The following is a 25,735-nucleotide window of genomic DNA, read 5'->3' as shown; positions in this document are numbered from 1 at the left end:
TCTCATACCTGAAAAAAGAAAAAAAGGGAGCAAGGGGTCACAAAACACAGAGTAGGGAGACAAATAGATAGACTCTGAATAGGATAGCAAATATTCAACTATAACATTAGGATAAAGGGAAGGAAATCACAAAAGGAAAGACAATCTTATCACTCTAACCACAAACTCACAACACAATTTGGAATAAGAGATGAAAATAATAATTTAGGAGGGGAGAAGGAAAGGGACTAAAACAGTGTAGGCTGAGGAAGTAAGAGACCACCAGAAAATGGACTATGTTATACACGAGATTCTAAATACAAACTTCAGGGTAGCCACTAAACTAAAACACAGAACAGAGACACAAAACATAAATAAGGAAAAATCTAAGAAACCCAGCATAAGAAATTGCAGAAGTCAAGGGGTAGGCTAAAACACACAGGATGAGAAACAAAGGAAACGCAGGAAAACCAGAAAATGAGCAACAGAATGACAGCATTAAGCCCTCATGCATCAATACTCACCCTCAATGTAAATGGATTGAATCCTCCAATAAAAAGACATAGAGTGGCAAAATGGATTAAAAAACAAGATCCAACAATTTGTTGCCTCCAGGAAACACACCTCACCTCCAAGGACAAACACAGGCTCAGAGTGAAGGGGTGGAAGACAGTACTCCAAGCTAATAGCAAACAAAAGAAAGCAAGTGTCGCAATGCTTATATCAGACAAAACAGATTTCAAGATAAGGCAGGTAGAGAGAGACACAGAGGGCCAATATATAATGATCAAAGGGACACTTCATCAAGAAGAAATAACACTTATAAATATCTATGCACCCAACACAGGAGCACCAAAGTTCATAAAGCAACTATTAAAAAACCTAAAAGAAGATATCAAAAATAACACAATAATAGTAGGGGACCTCAACACCCCACTATCATCAATGGACAGTTCATCAAGACAGAAAATCAACGAAGAAACAGCAGAGCTAAACGAAAAGCTAAAACAGTTGGACTTAATAGACACATATAGAACACTTCAGCCAAAAACAGCAGAATACACATTCTTCTCAAGTGCACATGGAAGATTCTCAGGGATAGACCATATGTTGGGGAACAAGGCAAGCCTCTACAAATTTAAAAAAATTGAAATAATAACAAGCATCTTCTCCGATCACAATGCTGTAAAGCTAGAAATTAATTACAAGGAAAAAGCTGAGAAAGGCACAAGGATGTGGAGACTAAACAATACACTATTGAACAAGCAATGGATCATTGAAGACATTAAGGAAGAAATCAAAAAATACCTGGAGGCAAATGAAAATGATAACATGCCATAACAACTCATATGAGATGCAGCAAAAGCTGTATTAAGAGGAAAATTCATCACAATTCAGGCACATCTTAACAAACAAGAAAAATCCCAAATCAGCAATCTTAAACTACACCTAACTGAATTAGAGAAAGAAGAACAAACAAAGCCCAAAGTCAGCAGAAGGAGAGAAATAATAAAAATCAAAGCAGAAATAAATGCTATTGAAACAAAAAAGGCAGTAGAAAGGATCAACGAAACAAAAAGCTGGTTCTTTGAGAAGATAAATAACATTGACAAACCCCTAGCCAGACTTACAAAGAAAAAAAGAGAGAAAGCTCAAATAAACAAAATAAGAAATGAAAGAGGAGAAATAACAGACTCTGCAGAAATACAACGGATTATAAGAGAATACTATGAAAAACTATACGCCAGCAAAATGGATAACCTAGAGGAAATGGATAAATTCTTGGACTCCTACAATCTCCCAAAGCTCACTCAAGAAGCAGCAGACAATTTGAACAGACCAATCACAAGGAAAGAGATTGAAACAGCCATCAAAAGCATCCCAAAGAATAAAACCCCAGGACCAGATGGCTTTCCTGGGGAATTCTACCAAACTTTCAGAGAGGATTTAATACCTATCCTTTTCAAGCTATTTCAAAAAATTAGGGAGGATGGAACACTTCCTAACACATTCTATGAGGCCAACATCACACTGATACCAAAACCTGACAAGGACAGCACGAAAAAGGAGAACTACAGGTCAATATTGCTGATGAAGATAGATGCAAAAATTCTCAACAAAATTTTGGCAACCTGAATACAGCAATTCATCAAAAGGATCATACATCATGATCAAGTGGGATTCATACCAGGGACACAGGGATGGTTCAACATCCGCAAATCAATCAACGTAAAACATCACATCAACAAACTGAGGAATAAAAACCACATGATCATCTCAATAGATGCAGAGAAAGCATTTGACAAGATCCAACAGCCATTTATGATAAAAACTGAAGAAAATGGGGATAGAAGGGAACTGCCTCAACATAATAAAGGCCATATACAACAAACCCACAGCCAACACCATTCTCAATGGGCAAAAACTGAGCGCCATCCCCCTGAGAACAGGAACGAGACAAGGATGCCCTCTATCACCACTCTTATTTAACATAGTACTGGAGGTTTTGGCCAGAGCAATCAGGCAAGAAAAAGGAATAAAAGGAATCCAAATAGGGAGGGAAGAAGTGAAACTCTCGCTGTCTGCAGACGACATGATCTTATATATAGAAAACCCCAAAGAATCCATTGGAAAACTTTCAGAAGTAATCAACAACTACAGTAAAGTTGCAGGGTACAAAATCAATTCACATAAATCAGTAGCATTTCTATACTCTAATAACGAACTAACAGAAAAAGAAGTCAAGAACACAATACCATTCACAATCGCAACAAAAAGAATAAAATACCTTGGGGTGAATTTAACTAAGGAAGTGAAAGACCTATACAATGAAAATTACAAGGCTTTTCTGAAAGAAATGGATGACGACGTAAAGAGATAGAAAGATATTCCATGCACATGGATTGGAAGAATAAACATAGTTAAAATGTCCATTCTACCTAAAGCAATCTACAGATTCAGTGCCATCCCAATCAGAATCCCAATGATATTCTTTACAGAAACAGAACAAAGAATCCTAAAATTCATATGGGGCAAAAAAAGACCCTGAACTGCTAAAGCAATCCTGAGAAAGAAGAACACAGCTGGAGGCATCACTATCCCTGACTTCAAAACATACTACAAAGCTACAGGAATCAAAACAGCATGGTACTGGTACAAAAACTCATGCACAGATCAATGGAACAGAATTGAAAGCCCAGAAATAAAACCACACATCTATGGACAGCTAATGTTTGACAAAGGAGCTGAGGGCATACAATGGAGGAAAGAAAGTCTCTTCAACAAATGGTGCTGGGAAAACTGGAAAGCCACATGTAAAAGAATGAAAATTGACCATTCTTTTTTACCATTCACAAAAATAAACTCAAAATGGATCAAAGACCTAAAAGTGAGACCTGAAACCATAGGACTTCTAGAAGAAAATGTAGGCAGTACACTCTTTGACATCAGTATTAAAAGGATCTTTTCGGACATTATGTCTTCTCAGACAAGGGAAACAATAGAAATAAACAAATGGGACTTCATCAGACTAAAGAGCTTCTTCAAGGCAAGGGAAAACAGGAGTGAAACAAAAAAACAACCCACTAACTGGGAAAAAATATTTGCAAGTAATACATCTGACAAAGGCTTAATATCCATAATATATAAAGAACTCACACAACTCAACAACAAAAAATCAAACAACCCAATCAAAAAATGGGCAGGAGACATGAACAGATATTCCTCCAAAGAAGATATACGGATGGCCAATAGGCACATGAAAAGATGTTCATCATCGCTGATCATCAGGGAAATGCAAATCAAAACTACACTAAGATATCACCTTACACCCATTAGAATGACAAAAATAACTAAAACAAATAGTAACAAATGTTGGAGAGGTTGTGGAGAATAAGGAACCCTCATACACTGCTCGTGGGAATGCAAACTGGTGCAGCCACTATGGAGAACAGTATGGAGATTCCTCAAAAAATTAAAAATAGAACTACCATGTGATCCAGCTATTCCGCTACAGGGTATCTATCCAGAGAGCTTGAAGTCAGCAATTCCAAAAGTCCTATGCACCCCAATGTTTACTGCAGCGTTATTTACAATAGCCAATACATGGAAGCAATTTAAGTGCCCATCAACAGATGATTGGATAAAGAAGATGTGGTGTATATATATATACAATGGAATACTACTCAGCCATAAAAAAGAACAACATCGTCCCATTTGCAACAACATGGATGGACCTTGAGGGAATTATGTTAAGTGACATAAGCCAGACAGAGAAGTACAATCTCTGTATGACTCCACTCATATGAGGAATTTAAACCTGTGGACAAAGAGAACAGATTAGTGGCTACCAGGGGAAAGTGGCGGTGGGGGGTGGGCACAAACGGTGAAGGGTTGCACCTACAACATGACTGACAGACAATAATGTATAGCTGAAATTTCACAAGATTGTAACCTATCATTAACGCAATAAAAAATTAAAAATTAAAAAAAAAACTTTAAAAAGTTTCTGAGACATTCTAGATTTTCTTCTGTCTCCCTCAACCAAATCCCACACCCACAAACTCCCTTATCTCTCTACCTAATTAAATTCTACTTGTTCCTTTATTCCACTTTGTAAAAGTTAATTTTATTAACGATTTGTCAATTATTTCTCTCTCATTTATAAATGACTGTATAATTTAACATCTTCTGATAAAATGTTTCCTGTAAAAATTCAGAAAATATAGTCAAATATAAAGAATAAGAAAATTTGTTTATAATATCAATAAACAGAAATAACTGACACTAGCGTTTTGATAAATTTTCATCTGGGCCTTTTCTTTATTTTCAATTATGTAAGTAATTTATGAATGCTTAATTGTTATAACCACTGTTATCAGTCTACCCTTCCTTTACCATGAACTTCTATACTATTTACCTGTAAAAGTATGCAGTATTATCATCTGCAGACTAGCTTGATTTGTTTTTTAACTCAGCTAATATCATACATATTAACTGAAACTTCCCTTGCTATAGTCTAAATGTTTGTGTCCCCACCACTCCCCCACCTCTCACCAATTCATATGTTCAAATCCTAAAGCCCAAGGTGATAGTGTTAGGAGATGAGGTCTTTGGAAGACACTACAGTCATCAGGTGGGATTAGTGCTCTTGTAAGACTCCACAGAGCTCCCTAGCCCCTTCCAACAACCAGAAGAAGTCTGCAACCCAAAAGAGGGCCCTCAACCAACCAACCTGGCACCCTGATCTTGGACTTCAAGCCTCCAGACCTGTGAGAAATAAATTCTGTTGTTTATAAACTACTCAGTCTGCAGTATTTTGTTATAGCAGCCCGAATGAACTAAGATATCTGTTTTTAAAAGCCAACAATTTACTAAGAAAATTGTCAGTACACATGTTATCTCCACTATTTAATTGCTGCACAGTATTCTACATACAGGCGGAACAGTTTATTTAGCCACTTTCTTGATGACCATTTAGATTATTTATACATTTCTGCTGTACAAACAATACTGCCTGTACAGGCTTGCCTTTGGATGTGTGATTTTTTTCTCCAAGACAGATACTAAGATATGATCTTACCCACTCAAGGACCAGGCCAAAGTCTTCAGAAGCCAGCCCTGTCCACTTCAATTCATTGTCATTTCTGCTTCTGCATAACTAATAGTGGTGGTTCTTGTACTGTTGTATTTGCTACTTAGGTCCTGTACTGTTATTTAGTTTTTTATGCATTGAGGTTGTCTTTCATCAAATTAAAAATGAGCACCTTGAAGGATTACATCTATACTTTCTGTACCCAAATTGCATACAATGATGCACTGCATAACATTTCAGTCACTGATGGACCACACATAAGACAGAGATCCCATAAGATTAGTACTATATAGCCTGGGTATGTAATAGGCTATACCATCTAGGTTTGCAGAAGTACATTCTATGATGTTTGCACAATGATGAAATTGCCTAACAATGCATTTCTCAAAATGTATCTGACATGAATGTAAGATGTGAAACCACAAAATCCTAGTAGAAACATAGGTGGTAGGCTCCTTGACGTTGATCTTGGCAACGATTTTTTGGATTTGACACCAAAACCAAAGGCAACAAAAGCAAAAATAAACAAGTGAGACTATACCACACTAAAAAGCTTCTGCACAGCAAAGGAAATCATCAATAAAACAAAAAGGCAACCTAAGGCATGGGAGAAAATATTTGTAAATCATACATCCAGAAACAGTCTAATATCCAAAATATATAAATAACTCACACAATTCAACAGCAAAAAACCCACCATCAATCTGATTGAAAAATGGGCCAAGGATCCAAATAGACATTTTTCCACAGAAGACATATGGATGGCCAAAAGGTACATGAAAAGGTGCTCAACATCACTAATCATCAAGGAAATGCAAAGCAAAACCACAATGAGACATCATCTCACACTGATGAGAATGGCTATTATCAAAAAGACAAGAAATAACAAGTGTTGGTGATGATGTGGAGAAAAGGGAATCCTTGTGTACTGTTGGTGGGAATGTAAATTGGTATAACCACTATGGAAAACAACATGGAAGTTCCTCAAAAAATTAAAAATAGAACTACCATATGATCCAGCAATCTCACTTTTGGGTATTTAACCAAAACAAACAAAGATACTAACTTCAAAAGATATACGCACCCCACTGTTCATTGCAGCATTATCTACAATAGCCAAGATGTGGAAACAACCCAAGCATCCATCAATGAATGAATGGATAAAGAAGATGTGGGGTGTGTGTGTGTGTGTGTATATATACATACATACATACATACATACATACATATATATATATATATATAAAATATTTAGTCATAAAAAAGAATGAAATCTTGCCATTTATAACAACATAAATGAACCTTGAGGGCATTATGCTAAGCAAAATAGCTTAAACAGAGAAAGACAAATACCATATGATCTCACTTATATGTGGAATCTAAAAACAAACCCCAAAACTAAGTTCAAAGATACAGAGAACATATTGGCAGCTGCCAGAGGCCAGGGGTAGGGTGTGTGCGAAACAGGTAAAAGGAGTCAAAAAGTACAAACTTCCAGTTATAAAATAAGTAAGACACGGCGATGAAATGTACAGCATGGTGACTACAGTTAATAATACTGTATTGCATATTTCAAAGTTGCTAAAAGCTGTCATCATAAGAAAAAAAATTCTGTAACTATGGTGATGAATGTTAACTAGACTTATTGTGGTGATCATTTGCAATATATACAAATACTGAATCATTATGTTTTACACCTGAAACTAATATATTGTTGTATATCAATTATACCTCAATAAAAATAAATAAATAAATAATAAAATAACTGTCATAAAAATGCTGAATGAGCTAAAAGAGAAGACAGACAACTAAATGAAATCAGGAAAATGATGCATAAACAAAATGAGAATATCAACAAACAGAAACTTTAAAAAAACAAAACAAGAAATTCTGGAGCTGAAAAACACAATAACTGAACTAAAAAATTCATTAGAAGGGTTCAACATTAGACCTCAACAGGTGGAACAAAGAATCAATGAATTTGAAGGCAGGTCATTTGAAATCATACAATCCAAGGAGCAAAAAGAATAAAGAAAAGTGAGTAGAGCCTAAGGGACTTAGAAGAAACTATCAAGAGGATCAATATACGCATTATGGGAATCCCAGAGGTAGAAGAGAGAAAGAAATGGGGCAGAGAGCTTATGTGAAGAAACAATGGCTGATAACTTCCCAAATATGAGGGAAAAATGGATATACAAATTAAAGAAGCTCAAAGGGCTCCAACTAGGATAACTCCAAAAGAAAAGAGAAAAACTACACTGACAGACACTATAATCAAGCTGCCTAAAGTCAAAGACAAAGAATCTTGAAAGCAGCAATAGAAATGCAATTCATGGGGCCAGCCTGGTGATGTAGTAGTTAAATTTGCATGCTCTGCTTTGGTGACCCAGGGTTCACAGGTTCGGATCCCTGGCACAGACCTACACAGTGTTCATTGAACCGTGCTGTGGCAGCATCCCACATACAAAATGAAAGAAGACTGGCACAGATGTTAGCTCAGGGCTAATCTTCCTCACAAAAAAAAAAGAAAGAAAGAAAAAGAAATGCAATTCATCACATACAAGGGAACTACAACAGGATCATCAGATTTCTCAGGAGAAACTTTACAGGCCAGAAGGAAGTGAGATGATATATTCAAAGTGCTGAAAGAAAATGGTGAATCAAGAATATTGTATCTGGCAAAACTGTTCTTCAAAGACGGAAAAATTAGGACTTTCCCAGATAAACAGAAGCTGAGAGAATTTATTACAACTAGACCTGTTCTACAAGAAATGCTAGAGGAAGTCCTGCAAGTTGAAATGAAAGGACAGGAGACAGCAACATAAAGTGGTATGAAAATATAAGCTTCTCTGGGAAACACAGCATCCAACTATATGCTGTCTATAAGAGTCACACTTTAGATCTAAGAACATACATAGACCAAAAGTGAAAAGATGGAAAAAGATAGATATATCACACAAATGGTAACCAAAAAGAGACTAGGAATGGTTATACTAATATTAGACAAAATAGACTTTAAATTAAAACCTGTTACAAGAGACAGAGGACATTATATAATGATAGATAAATGGGCCAATTCACCAAAAAATATAACAATTATAAGTATTTATGCACCAAACCTCAGAGCTCCTAAATATATAATGCAAACTTTGACAGAATTGAAAGTAAAATAGAAAACAACATAATCATAATAGAAAAACTTCAATACTCCACTTTCAAAACTGGATAGAACAATGAGACAGAAGATCAATAAGGAAACAGACAACTTTAACAACACCGCAGACCAACTGGAACTAAGAGACATATACAGAACCCTCCACCCAACAACAGAATATACATTCTTCTCAAGTGCACACGGAACATTCTCCAAGACAGACTACATGTTAGGCTACAAAAAAAGTCTTAACAGATTCAAAAAGACTGAAACTATACAAAGTTACCTTTTCTGACCACAATGGAATGAAATGAAGAGAAAGGAAAATTAGAAAATCCATAATTACATGGAAGTTAACACACAACAACCAATGGCTCAAAGATGAAGTCACCGGTAAATTACAAATAACTTGAGATAAACGAAAATGAAAACACAACTATCAAAACTTGTGAAGTACAGCAAAAGCAATGCTATGGGGGAACATTATGGCAGTAAATGTGTACATTTAAAAAGAAGAAAGATCTCAAATCAATAACTTAACTTTATACCTCAAGAAACTAGAAAAAGAAGAACAAATGAAATCCAAAGCTAAGAGAAGGAAGGAAATAATAAATATTAGAGATAAAATAGAGAATAGAAAAACAACAGAAAAAAATCAATGAGACAAAGAATTGTTTTTCTGACAGTATCACAAAATTGATAAACCCTTCACTAGATAACTACAAAACAAAAGAGAAGACTCAAACAACTAAAATCAGAAATGAAAGTGGGGACATTACAACTGATGCCATAGAAATAAAAAGGATTAGACAAGAATTTTATGAACAATTATAAGCCAGCAAAATGGTTAACCTAGAAGAAATGGATAAATTCTTAGAAACACACAATCTACCAAGACTAAATCACGAAGAAATAGAAAATTTTAACAGACCAATAACGAAAAAGGATAATGAATCATTAATCGAAAACCTCTCAAGAAAGGAAAGCCCAGGACCAACCAGATGGCTTCACTGGAGAATTTTACCAAACTTTCAGGGAGAATTAACACCATCCCTCCAGAAACTCTTTGAAAAAATTAAGGAGGAGAGAACACTTCTAAGGAGATAACACTTCTAAGCCTATTATATGAGGCCAGAATTACCCCTATAACAAAGCCAGATAAAGACATTACAGGAAAATAAAATTATATACCAACAATCCTGATGAATATCAATGTAAAAATCCTCAGCAAAATACTAGCAAACTGAATTCAACAGCACATTAAAGGATTAAACACCATGATCAAATGGGATTTATTCCTGGAGCATAAGGATTGATCAGAATACAAAAATCCATCAACGTAATACACCACATTAACAGAATGAAGGAAAAAAACCACATGAGCATCTCAAATTGATGTACAAAAAGCATTTGACAAGATTCAACACCTTTTCATGATAAAAACACTAAAAAAAACCTAGGAATAAATGGTGACTACCTCAACATAATAAAGGTCATTAATGAAAAGCCCACGGCTAACATCATACTCAAAGGTGAAAGACTGAAAGCTTTTCCTCTAAGATCAGGAATAAAGAAAGGATGCCTGCTTTTGATACTTTTATTCAACACAGTACTAGAAGTCCTAGCCAGAGCAATTAACCAAGAAAAAGGAATAAAAAGCACTCAAATTGGAAAGGAAAAAGTAAAATTATCTCTGTCCACAGATGACATGATCTTATATACAGAAAACCCTAAAGATTTTACACAAACGATGTTAGCACTAATAAACTAATTTACCCAAGTTGGAGGATACAAAATCCATACACAAAAATCAGCTGCATTTCTATAACTAACAATGAACAATCTGAAAAAGAAATTAAGAAAATAATTCCATTTAAAATAGCATCAAAAAGAATATATTTAGGAATAAATATAACCAAGGACAAAGACTTATACAGTGAAAACTACAAAACATTGCTGAAAGAAATTAACACATAAGTAAAAGGAAAGATGTCTTGTGTTCATGGATTGGAAGACTTAATATTGTTAAGATGTCCATACTACTCCAAGCAGTTTACAGATTCAACAAAATCTATATCAAAATCTCAACAGTATTTTGCGCAGAAACAGAAAAATTTATCCTAAAATTCATATGGAATCTCAAGGGACTCCAAACAGCCAAAACAATTCTGAAAATGAACAACCAAGTTGGAAGACTCACACTTCCTGATTTACAAACATATTACAAAGCTACAGTAATCAAAACAGTGTGGTATTGGCATAAAGACAAATAGACCAATAGAATAGAAAGAAAGCCTAGAAATAAACCCTCAGGTCAAACGATTTTTAGCAAGGGTGCTAAGACCACTCAATGGAGTAACGGACAGCCTTTGCAACAAATGGTGCTGAGGAAACTGGATAGTCACACACAAAAGAATGAAATGGAACCCTTATCTTACACTATATAAAAATTAATGCAAAATTAATTAAAGACCTAAACATAAGACCTAAAACTATAAAACTTCTAAAGGAAAACATAGGGGGAAGCTTCATGATATTGGACTTGGCAATTATTTCTTGGATATGACATTAAAGGCACAGGCAACAAAAGCAAAAATAGACTAATGCAAGCACATCAAACAAAAAATTTTGTACATCAGAGGACACAATCAACAGGGCAAAAAGGCAACCTACAGGATGGGAGAAAATATTTACAAATCATATATTTGCAAATCATAAGGGGTTAATGTCCAGAATGTATAAAGAACAACTACAACTCAACAAAAAATCAACTTGATTAAAAATATGAGCAAAGGACTCAAACAGATATTTCTCCAAAGATGATATACAAATGGCCAACGAGTATATAAAAAGATGCTCAACATCATTAATCAGAGAAACGCAAATCAAAATCACAAAGAGATATCACCTCATACCCATGAGAGGGCTACTACCCAAAAAAAGAGAAAATAAATGTTGGCAAGGATGTGGAGAAATTGGAACCCTTGCATATTGTTAATAGGACCGTAAAACAGTGCAACTGCTGTGGAAAAATGGTACAGTGGTTCCTCCAAAAATTAAAAATAGAAGTACCGTGTGATCCAGCACTCCCACTTTTGGGTATATATCCAAAAGAATTGAAAGTAAGGTCTCAAAGAGATATTTGCACACCCATGTTCATCGCAGAACTAATCACAATAGCCAAGAGGTGGAAGCAATGCAAATATCCATTGACAGATGAACAGATAAACAAAATGTGGTATATACATAAAAGAGAATATTACTTAGTTTGAAAAAGGACACAAATCTTGTCACATGCTATGAGATGGATGAACCTTGAGGGCATTATGCTATGTGAAGTAAGTCTGTCGAAAAGACTAATACCACATGATTTTACTCATGAGGTGTGGAGTAGTTCACAGAATTCATAGAAACAGAAAGTAGAACAGTGGTTCCCAGTGGCTGGGGAGAGGCGGGTAAGGAGAACTTTTTAAATGGGTATAGGTGTCAGATTTGCAAGATGAAAAAGTCTGGAGATCTGTTTCACAACAATGTGAATATACTTCACACTACTAAATTATACACTTAAACATGGCTAAACAGTAAATTTTGTGTTAGGTGTTTTTACCAAAAAAAATTTTTTAATGATACTAATTGTACTTTTGTCAATTTCCAAGTACATCCCTTGATTTGGCACTTTTGTTTCCTTAAACCTCTCTTTCCTTTTCTTGCATTTAGACATGGAGATCAACGAACAGATGTCTTTTTCCAGAAAAACAGAATATTCTCTAAATAACAGGGCATTCTCTCCAGATAGAAATGAAGAGATTTGACAATTACACATCACTGCAGAGCTTTAAAGACCTAGAACAAAAAAAAAGTCTTACTGCCAAGAATCCTTATAAATGAACAAACAGCTACTCCTTTCTGATTTGTTCTTTATAATACCTTATTACTCATAATCACACAATGCTAAAAAATAATTCCTTAAAATATAATTAACTTCTTAAGTCCTCATCTAAATTCTATTTCTCATACTTGGCATTTTAAAAAGGACAATAATTACATTAAAAATAACTACAACACTAAATGAAATAATTATAAGTCAGAAGTTTTGTTCTCTCAAGTGGTACCCCATGAAATTGTTTACATTGCCCAGAGCATGCTGAAAATGAACACTACCATAGTCAGAGAGACAAAGGAACAACTCTTCCCTCACAGATTATAGAAACATCTCTAGCAGTGAAAAATGAGAACACTGGCCAAAAGAAAAGACCCAAAGACCACACATATGAATGCTTAAAAAATGAAGCAACAAGAGAAGATTGTTTAAGACTGTTATGTCTTCCTATTGAGAGGACGACTTTAGCATTGTGAAATGTCATTCTTTATCTTTAGTAATACTTCTTGCCCTAATGTCTAACTTATCTGATATTAACATAGCTTTATCATCTTCCTTTTGGTTAGTGTTTGCATGGTACTGTCTTTTCCTATCTTTCTACTTCCATTTTGCTATTTGTTTTATTTTAAATTTGTCTTGCGTGTTATTCCTTTATTCTTCTTTTCTTGCTTTTCTATTAATCAATTATTTTTAATATTCCATTTTATTTTTTCTATTAGTTTGTGACATATTTTTGTGTTATTCTTTTAGTGGTTACCCAGCAAATTATAACATACATTCTGAACTTATTACAGTCTACCTTAACCACATTCCAAACAAACCAAGACCGTAACAATAATTTTACTCCACTAACCCTCCCCACGTCCTTTTTGCTAGTGTTCTTGTATATTATTTATTTCTACAATGTTTTAAATCTCAGAACAGTCATATTATAATTTTAAAGCTCAACTATTAATTACCCTAAGGAAATACAGATGAAAACTGCATATAGAGTGAACAAAATTAAGTAATACTATTCCACCTAAATTGTATTTGCTGAAATCCTCTACAGATACGTATCCTAGAAGCCAGGTGCTCAGGGAGCATACATTAGTGTCCATATTCATAGGCACTGTGTATCTAACTGGTACTGCTTGGAATTTAGAGCCACCAGCCTCAATAGTGCAGAGCTTCTAGAACATCACAGGAACCGTGATGCAGCTCTAGGACCTACTAGTTATCCTGAACAGGGATCTCAACTTTCCCCCTCATCTAGCATGATACTTTCATTCTGATACCAGCTCTTAGTTAATATCAGCACTGATAGTGGTTCCCCTACAGTGAACCCAGCATATATGGGTTAAAACTAAAGGCACATAGGCTTTAACAATTTGTGACTTCTATTTGGTTCCATAGCTTAGGGAGTCAGAGGTTAAAGAAACAAATATTTACATACAAGCGTAACTAAAGAACCAGGGAACTGGCAATGTGTGCCTCTAGTTTTAACCCATATATGCTGAGTTCACTCTAAGGAAACCAGTATCAGGGCTGGTATTAAATAAGAGCCAGTAACATATTTATGTCATTCTTTCCTCCTACTAGAATGTTTCCAAGAATACAACAGAACGAATTCCTACATGGGACAAAAGGGTCTGTTAACTAAACCTGTTAATGTCCTTTAACTCTGTTACATTGAATTATATAAAATTACCATTTTTTTAGGCCAACACCACTCAAATATTGGCAATTTCATATGGTTCAAAGTAATATTTAAGTATACGACCTAATAAAAAGAATCAAGGTTTACTTAAACTGAATCCAGATTTCTTTCACTCAAATCAAAATTTGGAAGATTAAGCTTTAATATCTAAAGTCAAATTTTTAAAACATTATTCTGTCTAGGACACTCTAGACCAATGAAAAAAGAATGAAGTTCACGTTTAGCCATTCGCTAAAGAGAATTTGAGACAGAAGATAACTACGAAAGTAACTTTGCTATAGAAATGCTATTCTTTTAAAGGCTTTAGGAAGAAACAAATGAATTCTAGTCTTTGTCTTTTCTACTTCACAACAGTGGCTCTCTGTATTTCAACAGGCTTTGTGTGTACTGAAAAATAAGACTAACTTGGATTATAATCAGTAGAAACAAAATTTTCTGTTATTTCCGCTTCAGGGGCAAAGAACACTTCAGAGGGCAAGTTTAAATCAAAGTCCCCCAAATTTCTACTCTAACGAAAGCTTCCTTAGAAGGGAATTCATAGATTAAACACGAAGGATTGAACATATTTATCTTGGCTTTCTACTAAAATTTAAGTATAAAAGGCATACACCCACAAAGGCAAACAGAACTGCAGAGGAGACAGTAGTAGATAACAGATGTCAATAAAACTTTGGAAGGTGAAAAACAGATGGTCCAGTAATAAATGACTTAGCTTTCAGTTTTTCTCCAGTCAGGTAAGTATTCAGTTCATGCCAAAACTCTAGAAAAGTGAGGAGTTAGAAATATCAGGGGTTACTCTAAAAATAAGGCATAGGGCTGGGCCTGAAAACAGAAGAACTAGTTAAAAGTATTTATAATGAGCAGTTAGGTCAGCAGATTATTCTCCTAATACAAAGTAAGGTGATCAGTCCAGAGGTTGACTTTCTAGTCAGACTGAAACTAAGGGACTAGAAAAATCCTAAAGAATAGGTCAGTCTCTAGAGAGACTACAGACCCAGCTGGGGGGCTGGGGTCAGGGACTATTCAGAGGACAGAAGGATTAAACTGATAAATGAGAATTTCAGCCTTCTTCCTTCTAGTTTTCCAGAACAAAGACAGCCAAGCTTATCACCACCACCACCATCCACCCACCCCCAAAGGCAAGAGTTTGAACAATTCATCTGGAAAAACTGACTAAAGAAAAGACCTACAGATACTGACAACTGGAGGCGCCTGCAATAAAATAGGTCTCTGTTCAGTCACTCTGTAGTAAAAACCACCAATACAAGCTTCACAAAGGAGAGCTTTCCACAGAATTTTAATTCCTCTCTCAAATATGAAGAGAAAGCTATGGATTATCAGACACTTGAGAAAAGCCTCTAACAAAACTGAGACTAAAGAAAACACACAGGAAAAAAGAAACTCCAAAGAGAAAGAGACAATATCGGAAGCAAAAGAAAATATCCTCAGAGACAAAGAAAACAAAATCTATAAAATAAGAACAAGATGTTATAAAAAAGTATTCACAGAAAAGGAAAAAGCCCTTAGAAAATTAAAAATATCATAGAAATAATTTTGTGCGTGTGTGAGAGGAAGATTTGCCTTGAGCTAACATCTGTGCCAATCTTCCTCCACTTTGCATGTGGGATGCCTCCACAGCATGGCTGATAAGTGGAGTAGGTCTGCACCTGGGATCTGAACCTGCGAACCCAGGCCACAGAAGCAGAGCACACAGAACTTTTACCACTCAGCTATAGGGCAGGCCCCTAAAAAATATTTAATAGAAGGATTGGAAAGTAAGTTTTAAGGAAATTTCTCAGAAATTAGAATAAAAGACAGAGACAGAAAATAAGGAAAAAAACTAAACTAAAGGCAACGTCAGAAGATCCAATCTCTGACTAGCAAAAAGAGAACAGAACTTAAAGTGGGAGAGAAAACTTTTTTAAAAAATGCAAATGAACTACAGCTATATGCAATAACATGGATTAATCTTAGAAAAATATTTTTGCATAAAAGGCAAGTCATAGAAGACTACATAAGCTATAATACCATTTTGCCCCCCAAAAGTACAACTAAACAATAGTTTGTTTAGTGTCACATACATATGTAATTAACTACTTTTTAAAAAGTAAAGTGAATGAAAGACAACATTTGGACAGTGGGAGAATCATGTATAACTATTCTTAAGTTGTGTGGTAGGTTCCCAGGTCATTTGTTTATTATTGTGTCATAGCTCACTTGTTTATTTTTATATGAATAAAATATTACACAATAAAAAATTTAAAACAAAATCAGCTTTTCTCTAAGATAAATGCTTGGCAGGTTATGAGGAGGTGTGGGGAAAACAAAGTTTGAGGTTTTGCTAGAATAAATATATTGTAAGGTAGTTTTCTAAAACTAATGTTTCCAGATCTAGCCTTTGAGTTTTCCAGATTGAAAGGACTCACAAGCATCCAGCCCAAGAAATGCCAACAAGACTCACACCAAGGCCTATCAGTGTAAAACTTCAGGACAACAGAGCTAAAGATAAGACTTTAAAATTCTAGAGGAAAACAAACAGATGAAACCCAGAGGATAGAGAATCAGAATCGCATCAGATTTTCCAATAGCAATACTAGCAGCTAGAAGATACAGACACAACACTTTACAAAATTCTATGGGACAATTATTTACAACCTAAAATTCCACACCCAGTCAATGAAGTAGTAAAGTGAATGAAGTATTACAGTAAAATAAAGCAATCTTGAAATGGGCATAATTTACAAAAAATTATCTCCCATGCATCCTTTTTCGTAAGGCTCCTGGAGAATGTGCTTTATAGAAAGAAAAGAATAAAGCAATAAAGAAGACAACATTTCATCAAGATTTCATCAAAGAAACAAGGGATCTCTTATTTATTAACAGATGGAGACTCAGGACGAAAGGTGTGTAACAGTCTCAGAGAGTAATCAATTCAGACTGCAGAAGTGAGGGCTCCAGGAGGTATATCACCAAGAAAAAGATGAAACTGAGAAGAGTGCATGATCTTGAAAGTTCTGAGAGAAGATTTATAGTTTTGTTCCTTCCTTATTAAGTTGAGAACTTTCACCTTTTCACTTTAAGGAAGCACTTTACAGCTTCTCTTTGATGTACTGAATTGCCAGCAACACTACTCTTGCATTTTGGGGCCATTATCAAGTAAAATCAGGGTTACTTGAACACAAGCACCTCAGTACTGTGACACTCGATCTAATAACCAAAATGGCTACTAAGTGACTAACAGGAGGATATGGAATACAGTGTGGATCCACTGGACAAAGGGATGATTCATGTCCTGTGCGGGATGGAGCAGGACAGCGAGAGATTTCATCACACTACTCAGAATGACACGCAACCTAAAATTTATAAATTGTTTATTTCTCGAATTTTCCATTTAATATTTTGGATGGCAGCTGACTACAGGTAACTATAACTGCAGAAAGGGAAACCACAGATAAGTTGGGGGACTATCACACTCATTAAAGTGAGTCTAAATATGACCAAGTGCGACTCATTCAAATAAGGAAACTGATTTTATTTTATTCAATTGATTTTATTTAGTAAAATGCTAGAGCCACAAATCCTCATAATGATGAAAACAAGATGTAAAAGTCAAGCTTGTCTTGATTTCTGTAGTAATCCATAAATCTCTGCACCCTACTGCAACTACGAGCAAAAAACAAGGGATACAAATAATAACCTAGTACGTAGACCTAAGGAAGATAATTTATACTGTGGCCTAAATTCTCCTGATCTATAATCGGATCATAAAACTTCTATTCCCATTCTCACAAAGCCAAACTTCTGACAATAGAAAATAGCCTGAATTCCATCTTTATGCAGAGAAACTCAGAAAAAGGACTATCTCATCTACGAGATGTGTGATACAAACCACCTGGTGACCACTAAACAAATAACAAGAATAAAGACACAAATTACAAATAAGAAGAAAGCCAATACAGAAATTTACCTACCTGAATTAGGAATCCAAAAATCATGGGACGAGAAACAAAGGAAATGCAAAAGAACCAGAAAACAAGTGATAAAATGGCAGCAGCAGGTCCCCACGTTTCAATAATCACTCTAAATGTAAACGGATTGAACTCTCCAATCAAAAGACACAGAGTGGCAGGATGGATCAAAGAACAAGATTCAATAATATGCTGCCTCCAGGAAACACACCTCAGGCCCCAAGACAAACACAGACTCAGAGTGAAGGGATGGAAGACAATACTCCAAGCTAATAATGAACAAAAGAAAGCAGGTGTTGCCATACTTATATCAGACAAAGTAGATTTCACAGCAAAACAGATAAAGAAAGACAAAGAGGGGCAGTATATAATGTTAAAAGGGACACTCCACCAAGATGACATAACACTTATAAATATATATGTACCCAACACAGGAGCACCAAAATTTGTAAAGAAACTATTAACAAAACTAAAAGGAGACATCAACAACAAGACAATAACAGCAGGGGACCTCAACACTCCATTAACACCAATGGATAGATCATCCAGACAGAAAATCAACCAGGAAATTATAGAATTAAATGAAAAATTTGACCAGATGGACTTAATAGATATATATAGGACACTTCATCCAAAAACAGCAGGTTGCACATTCTTCTCAAGCGCGCATGGAACATTCTCAAGGATAGGCCATATCTTGGGAAACAAAGCAAGCATCAATAAATTCAAGAGGGTTGAAATAATATCGAGCATCTTTTCGTATCATAATGCTATGAAACTAGAAATCAACTACAAGAATAAAGCTGGGAAAGTGGCAACAATGTGGAGACTAAACAACATGCTACTCAACCAACAATGGATTATTGAAGAAATTAAAGAAGAAATCAAATATTATCTGGAGACAAATGAAAATGAAAACACGCCATACCAACTTATTTGGGACGCAACAAAGGCAGTCCTAAGAGGGAAATTCACTGCAATACAGGCTCACCTCAATAAGCAAGAAAAATCTTACATAAACAACCTCAAACGACACCTAACAGAATTAGAAAAAGAAGAACAAACAAAGCCCAAAGTCAGTAGAAGGACGGAAATAATAAAAATTAGAGCAGAAATAAACGATATTGAAACAAAAAAGACAGCAGAAAAGATCAATGAAACAAAGAGTTGGTTCTTTGAAAAAATTAACAAAATTGATAAACCCTAGCCAGACTCACTAAGAAAAAAAGAGAGAAGTCTCAAATAAATAAAATTAGAAATTAGAGAGGAGAAATCACAACAGATACCAACAGAATACAAAGGATCATAAGAGAATACTATGAAAAACATTATGCCAACAAATTGAACAACCTAGAAGAAATGGATAAATTCGTAGACTCTTACAACCTCCCAAAACTGAATCAGGAAGAAATAGAGAATCTGAATAGACCAATCACAAGTAAAGAAATAGAAACAGTAATCAAAACCCTCCCCAAAAATAAGAGTCCAGGACCAGACAGCTTCTCTGGAGAATTCTACCAAACATTCAAAGAAGATTTAATACCCATCCTTCTCAAACTATTCCAGAAAATTGAGGAAGATGGAGCACTCCCTAACACATTCTATGAAGCCAACATCACCCTGATCCCCAAACCTGACAAGGACAACACAAAGAAGGAAAACTACAGGCCAATATCACTGATAAACATAAATGCAAAAATCCTCCACCAAATTTTGGCAAACTGAATATAGCAATACATCAAAAAGATTATACACCATGATCAAGTGGGATTTATACCAGGGACACAGGGATGGTTCAACATTCGCAAGTCAATCAACGTGATTCACTACATTAACAAAATGAGAGACAAAAACCACATGATCATCTCAATAGATGCAGAGAAGGCATTCGACAAGATCCAACATCCATTTATGATCAAAACCCTCAATAAAATAGGTATAGAAGGAAAGTACCTCAACATAATAAAGGCCATATATGACAAACCCACAGCCAACATACTCACCGGACAAAAACTGAGCGCCATCCCTCTGAGAACAGGAACAAGACAAGGGTGTCCACTATCACCACTCTTATTCAACATAGTACTGGAGGTGTTGCCCAGAGCAATTTGGCAGGAAAAAGAAATAAAAGGAACCCAAATAGGCAAGGAAGAAGTAAAACTCTTGCTGTTTGCAAACGACATGATCTTATATATAGAACACCCCAAGGAATCCAGAGGAAAACTATTAGAAACAATCAACAGCTACAGCAAAGTTGCAGGGTATAAAATCAACATACATAAATCAGTAGCATTTCTATAAACTAACAATGAACTAACAGAAAAAGATCTCAAGAACTCAATCCCATTCGCGATCGCAACAAAAAGAATAAAATACCTTGGGATAAATTTAACCAAGGAAGTGAAAGATCTATAAAACGAAAACTACAAGACTTTCTTGAAAGAAATTGATGACGACATAAAGAGATGGAAAGACATTCCATGCACATGGATTGGAAGAATAAACATAGCTAAAATGTCCATACTACCTAAAGCAATCTACAGATTCAACGCTATCCCAATCAGAATCCAATGACATTCTTTACAGAAATAGAACAAAGAATCCTAAAATTCATATGGGGCAACAGAAGACCCCGAATTGCTACAGCAATCCTGAGAAAGAAGAACACAGCTGGAGGCATCACAATCCCTGACTTCAAAGCATACTACAAAGCTGCAGTAATCAAAACAGCATGGTACTGGTACAAAAACTCATGCACAGATCAATGGAACAGAATTGAAAGCCCAGAAATAAAACCACACATCTATGGACAGCTAATGTTTGACAAAGGAGCTGAGGGCATACAATGGAGGAAAGAAAGTCTCTTCAACAAATGGCGCTGGGAAAACTGGAAAGCCACATGTAAAAGAATGAAAATTGACCATTCTTTTTCACCATTCACAAAAATAAACTCAAAATGGATCAAAGACCTAAAGATTAGGCCTGAAACAATAAGTCTTCTAGAAGAGAATATAGGCAGTACACTCTTTGACATCAGTTTCAAAAGAATCTTTTCGGACACCATAACCCTCAGACAAGGGAAACAACAGAAAGAATAAACAAATGGGACTTCATCAGACTAAAGAGGTTCTTCAAGGCAAGGCAAAACAGGAGTGAAACAAAAAAACAGCCCACTAATTGGGAAAAAATATTTACAAGCTATTTATCTGACAAAGGGTTAATCTCCGTAATATATAAAGAACTCACACAGCTCAACAACAAAAAATCAAACAACCCGATCAAAAAATGGGCAGGGGACATGAACAGACATTTCTCCAAAGAAGATATATGGATGGCCAATAGACACATGAAAAGATGCTCATCATCACTAATCATCAGGGAAATGCAAATCAAAACTACACTAAGATATCACCTTACACCTGTTAGAATGGCAAAAATATCCAAAACGAAGAGTGATAAATGTTGGAGAGGCTGTGGAGAATAAGGAACCCTCACACACTGTTGTTGGGAATGCAAACTGGTGCAGCCACTACGGAAAACAGTATGGAGATTTCTCAAAAAGTTAAAAATAGAAATACCTTATGACCCAGCCATCCCCACTACTGGGTATCTATCCTAAGAACCTGAAATCAGCAATTCCAAAACTCCCATGCACCCCTATGTTCATAGCAGCATTATTCACAATAGCCAAGACATGGAACCAACATAAGTGCCCAGCAACTGATGATTGGATAAAGAAGATATGGTATATATATACAATGGAATACTACTCAGCCATAAAAAAGGACACAGTCATCCCATTCACAACAACATGGATAGACCTCGAGGGTATTATGTTGAGTGAAATAAGCCAGACAGAGAAAGACGAACTCTGTATGACTTCACTCATAGGTGGTAGTTAACATACAGACAAAGAGAACTGATCAGTGGTTACCAGAGGAAAGAGAGGGGTGGGAGGAGAGCACTAAGGGTGAAGTGGTGTACCTACAACATGACTAATAATAATGTACAACTGTAATTTCACAAGGTTGTTAACTATCATAATCTTAATAATAAAAAAAAAACCTCAAGTTTTATTGATTGTATTAGTTCACACTTTTAGATTCATCAGTGCAGAAAGGCTTCTGCCTCTGTGTTAACAACGAGCGAGAACTGTTCAATTACACAGAACAGGAGGGACCACCACCACCACCACCACAAAAGAGAAACTTAAGCAGGTACTCTGCAGCACTGCAGTTACATTCACAATACTCAAATCAAGATACATATGGTGAAGAAGCTGTAAGTTTATTGCTGACATCGTTGCTAGCTGGATTTCACAAAACAACCATCCCCTCACTGAAGAGAAAAAAGAAAAAGGAAGGGGTTTGGGGAAGGCTTAGGTTTTTGTTTTTAAGGTGATACAATTTTAAAAGCTTAAAAAAGGTGAAGCTATTTAATTTCTACTGCAGAATAGATTATTCTTTTTTTTTTTTTTTGAGGAAGATCAGCCCTGAGCTAACATCTGTCACCTAACCTCCTCTTTTTGCTGAGGAAGACTGGCCGTGAGCTAACATCCGTGCCCATCTTCCTCCACTTTATATGTGGGACACCTACCACAGCATGGCTTGTCAAGCAGTGCCATGTCTCCACCCAGGATCCAAACCGGCGAACCCTGGGCCGCCAATGCAGAACGCGCGAACTTAACCGCTGAACCACCTGGCCGGCCCCAGAATAGATTATTCTTAATGAAATGGTACTTATATATGTTACAGGGAATTTAACAAATTGAAAACATTTACTAAGTCATCTGTGACACTATATACTTTAAAATAATTGTTCACCCATTCTAAACTTGCTTTCATGTTCTCTTTCTCTTTCTCTCTCTCTTTCTGGTTGTAATGAAGAAGAGTAAGTAATAAAGTCTCTTCCTTACTACTTATATATTCACTCTCCTACACAGTCAGGCCATAGACTTGAAAGGGGCCTTGAAATTTTTTCCTATGTGGAGATGGCTTGGGAATCAGAACCATCAAATTTCTAAAGAAGACAGCAGGAGAAGTTCTGAGCAGAAGGTTCAGATGTAGAAGTTAAACAATTTCCTAGTGTACTCCTGAGCCAGGTCTTCATTCACAGCCTAACTTTCCTGCAGTGTTTTAAATTTAAGTGTTCAACCTGTGAATTCCTATCTACAGTCACAGAATCTTAGAAGGAATATCAGAGGTTGTTTAATCCACTCTTGACTGGAGTCATAGGTATTTCCTAGAACATGCACGATGTGTGGTTCTCCAGCCTTTGCTGATCACTCCAAGGCAGCCTACCTTAAAGCTGGACAGTTTCATTGCAAAATTTGTTCATATACCGTGCTAGTGTCACATTCCTAAGGCAAGTATAAATGACTTTCATATTATCCAAAAGTTCTGTAGAGGGAAATTATTCTTTTAATCTTGGTCTAAATACAGGATACATGCACCCCAGTGTGTATGCAAGACAATCTAATGAGTTGTGAGAAGAAAACATTACAACTTCCATTGATATTTTTTATTTTGATTTTTTGTTATATGATGTTTATAATATATAGGAACAATTACCTGTGTATAATTTATAACTAAACATAAAAATATTAGAGACATGCTAAAAGGTGTGGGTAAGCAAAATAATTTGGAGGCCACTACTCTAGATAGATAATGCCCTTTCCTTATTTTTTTTTAAATATTAGGTCATGTGGGCCCACCCATATGATTATGGATCCTTGATAGATATTAAGTATTCATAATCAGTGTACCATCAATCATGTATAAATATTTAGCATCAGAACTTAATGGAACCCAAATAATCTTTCAAAATATCAAAATAATAAAGTGATTTCTCGGCAAAAGAGTAAAGAGCTACTGGCAGAGAACTGGATCATTCAACTCTCCATCAAGTTTATACCATACACGTGGCAAATGCGTGCACACACACATACGTACATACACATACACCCAGAAGTAGATAAAGACGTATGAGGACATCTTTCATAATCCCACCAACCTAAATCTAAAAAACGCAATCTAATTTGACTGAATTTATCTATATTTAAAGGCCTAAGCTGGATTCCTCAGAATATTAACATTGGAAGTGATCCCAAGAAGATATCAAGACATTTTGATTAACATTTAAAATGATAACTGTTATGCTTGAAATTAGCCTTTCAAGTATATTACTCTTTAGAGCATACTATCAAAATGCTTTATTATAGTCAGATACAGGAAATACTTTACGTTTTTAAAGAAAATGCTCATGTTACAATATTCTAAAAACAAGGCAAGGGAATGAAGAATGAGTCTTTGAAAAGCTGCCATATCTAGGATCTTGAAAAAGGCAAGCACATTTTAATCAAGTTGTCAAGGCACACTGTTAGCTTTCTGTTATTTAAAACCAAAAGAACCTACTGACCAAAGTAAAAATCCTGAGTTATGTACTAACTATAAGAGTCCCTGCAAAGTTCAGAGTTTAGGCCAACATTTGTTAAGAATTAGTTCTATAACATGGTTGGTAACTACAAATAAGACTTTGGGATTATATTAGGATTAACAAAGAAAACTGTTTAAAATACACCACAGGCATTAAGAATCACCAGTACAGTGCAGAAGAATCAGCAATTTCATTAAAGAATACTTCAGTAGTACCAGAAGGTATCAGGAGAGGGCCTCCAGAAATCATGGTACTAAAGCTTTCTCGTAACATCTTTCCCAAGTAAGCCAGGGAATGAATTAATCCCCTGGTACTGATTGCTAAAAACAAGGTTTAAGTTCAAATCTGTCAACATGTGATTAAGACTCTAGCTCAGAAATCAAATCTGGGAATTTTTCTCAAACTAAAAACATTCACCCCTAACCAGGAAAGCAATATTCAAATGTCAAATAATGTTTTCCAGATTACAACTTTCCACCAAAGGATCAAATTCTTTTAACAGCTTCAACAAAAGTGCCAGCTCTTTAGAATATTATTTTAAAAAATCTATGTGAAGTCTAAGAAGATCGTGAAATCACAAATATGATGGAGAAGCAACATTTGCTATCTTACTGTCCAAAAAGGAAATAAATTGCCAACAAGAATTTCTTTGTCTTAGGCCCCTACAGACTCAGACCATTCCACATCATCAAATCTATTTCCTAATAGATACTTTATTACAATTCCAGAGGCTTCTTTTACCTCAGTAGGCTGAAATTTCTATTATTTTGAGGTGGGATTGAATTTTTTAAAAAGACAAAACTTTTTTGGATATCAGAAATCACCAAATAGACATTAAAGAAAACAACGTTCTGCAAAAAAAAAAAAAAAATTGAGCACTGATTAAAAAGCAAAAGTACCTGAGGATCTAAGTATATTAAATGACTAGATTCTTAAACATGCCACAAAACTCTTTCTTCTTAATTATTCTGAAGAACATGGCTATACATTAAATAGGACTGTAAATAAAATAAGGACAATTAGGTCC

General features: G+C 35.4%; 1 protein-coding gene across 15 annotated transcripts in view; it reads right to left on the bottom strand.

Moving 5' to 3' along the window:
• Positions 1–25,735, bottom strand: part of TMCC1 (transmembrane and coiled-coil domain family 1) — a 251,001-nt gene that overhangs the window by 133,480 nt on the left and 91,786 nt on the right. The window lies entirely within an intron of this gene.

The sequence above is a fragment of the Equus przewalskii genome, chromosome 15 (assembly GCF_037783145.1).
Source record: "Equus przewalskii isolate Varuska chromosome 15, EquPr2, whole genome shotgun sequence".
NCBI lineage: Eukaryota > Metazoa > Chordata > Mammalia > Perissodactyla > Equidae > Equus > Equus przewalskii.
The sequence above is the reverse complement of the archived record's forward strand: the minus strand, read 5'-3'. Positions and strand labels throughout refer to the sequence as shown.